The sequence below is a fragment of the Colobus angolensis genome, unplaced genomic scaffold (genome assembly GCF_000951035.1).
Source record: "Colobus angolensis palliatus isolate OR3802 unplaced genomic scaffold, Cang.pa_1.0 Scaffold27, whole genome shotgun sequence".
Classification (NCBI taxonomy): Eukaryota; Metazoa; Chordata; class Mammalia; order Primates; family Cercopithecidae; genus Colobus; species Colobus angolensis.
The window spans coordinates 16,471,016-16,473,447 of NW_012115932.1; positions in this window are offsets into that span (position 1 = coordinate 16,471,016).

The following is a 2,432-nucleotide window of genomic DNA, read 5'->3' on the forward strand; positions in this document are numbered from 1 at the left end:
CTGCCTTTGTCCGGGTGCTGAGCCGCCGCGCCTGGGGAGGGGACTGGCCTGCCCTCGCCGCCCGTTCACTGATTGACGTGTGGATTCATTCCCGCACTCTCGCTCCGGCAGCCGCGGTCCACCGCCAGATTGGAGAGCCGGACTCCCGGGTTCGAATCCCGGCTTTGCCGCTTTTCCACTCTGCCCTCGGCAAGTTGGTTAACCTCTCTGGGCTGGGTCTCTTCACCTATAATATGAGCCTAGTAGTACAAACATTGTGTTTGTCTTTTTGTGTCTGGCTTGTTTCACTCGGCATGATGTCCTCAAGGCTCATCCATGTTGTAGCATGTGTCAGTAGTACTGCCTGCCAGCCAGTGCTGCACCCAGGATTAAGTGCATGTGAAGCCATTCTGCAGTGCGGTCCATGGTATGAGTGCTGGCATTCCTAAACCCACTCCAAGCCCTGGTGATTCAGGAGGAGCAAGAGGCCGGTGACCAGGTTCCCCCAGTCTCAGTCTGGGACATGGGGAGTCAGGGAGAGAAAAACTGCAATGAATGCACATACATGCAATGCAATTGTGATGCAAGCAACAAAAGGGGATAAAAGGGTGGTGACTGTGTGTGAGGGGCAGCTGGGTGCTTGTTAGCAAGACCATCGATTGCCAGTTGCAGAGCACTTACTGCTCGCCGGGCCCCATGGCCCCTCCTTTTCCAAAATGCTGTCTTTGCATCCTCAGGCAGACTCTAGGAGGAAAAGGTATTTTTACAGAGGACATGGCAGAGGGCAGCCTCCAGACATTTGGACTTTTCCAATGAGGCCTTAGGACCGTCTGACTTGGGAACTGTATTTCAAAAGAATGTGCCTTACAGGAATTATATCCGTGAGGGTCCCGGCAGTGAAGGTCCAGAGTCAGGGAGCTGGTGGATGGAGCCCGTCACTGCCTGGCTCTAGATGGATCTCACACGTTGAAGCGACTGTGGCTAGGGTAGCTCCTCGTTTCTTCATCTAGTGCCTCCTAGCACTGGCTGGGCACTGAGTCACTTTCAAGAGTTGTTGGCTGAATGAATGGATAAATGAATATATAATGCATGGATGGGAGGTTTAGGCCCCTGGCCAGTATTTTCACAGCCAGTAAGTGGGGGCTCTTTTCAACCAACTGTACGACTCTCTTCCATGCCACGACAGAGCTCCTTCCCACCCCGGTCTGGGATCAGCCTTTGGAAGAGGGTGGGCTTATCCAGGGGAGGATGGCTCTCAGCCACCCTGGCCAGGCCACGTGGATGATTCAGGCTGATTCACTTTGGATCCGCCCCTCCATTTGCTCCTCTGACTTCCTTGCCAGACTTTACCATCCTGCTCCGGCCCCAGAGGCTGGCCTGTGTGGATTTCACTGACAGCTCTCTGTCCTGGTCTTCCTGTTTGGCTTGGCCAGTGGGAGGGCCTGGCAGGAGATTGAGGGCAAGAGGAGAGAGGGAGGTCTGGGTATTTAATCCCCAAGCCCCTCCTCCACGATTGTTTTACCAAAGGTGCCCTTTCTCACGTGGTCTCTCTCACGGTTCCTGAAGCCACTTCTCTGCTCAGGACGGTGACAGTCTTGCTGTTGTTAACCCTGGGTGCTATGCCATCCTTGGTGCTCCCTTAGCCTCACCCACACCTGAATACATTGACCCTTTACTAAACTGTCTTCATGGACCCAGCTTGAGGGTGGCCTCTGTTCAGTGCCAGGACCCTCACTGATATAATTCATGTAAGGCACATTCTTCTGAAGTACATTTCCTAAGTCAGAGGGTCTTAAGGCCTCACTTCCAAAGAAGTGAAGGTCTGCTTTTCTGTCCCTGCTACATCGTCCATTGCCTTATTAGGAGCGAAGCCTTCCTAATAAGGCATAAGCTATAGGCCATCTCTGAATCAGCCAGCTTCCTGGGTTTTTCCGGAGAGGCATAGAGACCTGCCACCAGCCACACCATGAATGGCAGAGGTGGGTTCTCCTGGGTGTGTCCATCTCTTCTGTCGTGGCAGGCCTGGCCTGGGGAAGACAAAGATCCCCCCACAACCACCTGCAGCAGAAGATGCTATCCCTGCATCTTTCCGTATCTTTCCTTTGTCTTACTTTTTTATTGTAGTAAAAAATACATAGCATAAAATTTAACATTTCAACCATTTTTAAAGCATACAGTTGAGTGGCATTAAGTACACGCATATTGTTGTGCAACCATCACCACCATCCCTCTCCAGAACTTGCTTGTTTTCCTAAACTGGAGCTCTGTCCCTATTAAACACTGAGTCTCCCCCCGCCCCCCTCAACCTCCTCCAGGCCTTGGCAACCTTCATGCTACTTTCCATCTCTATGAGTTTGACTACGCTAGGTACTTCATGTGAGTGGAATCACACAGTGTTTGTCTTTTTGTGTCTGGCTTATTTCACTTGGCATAATGTCCTCAAGGCTCATCCA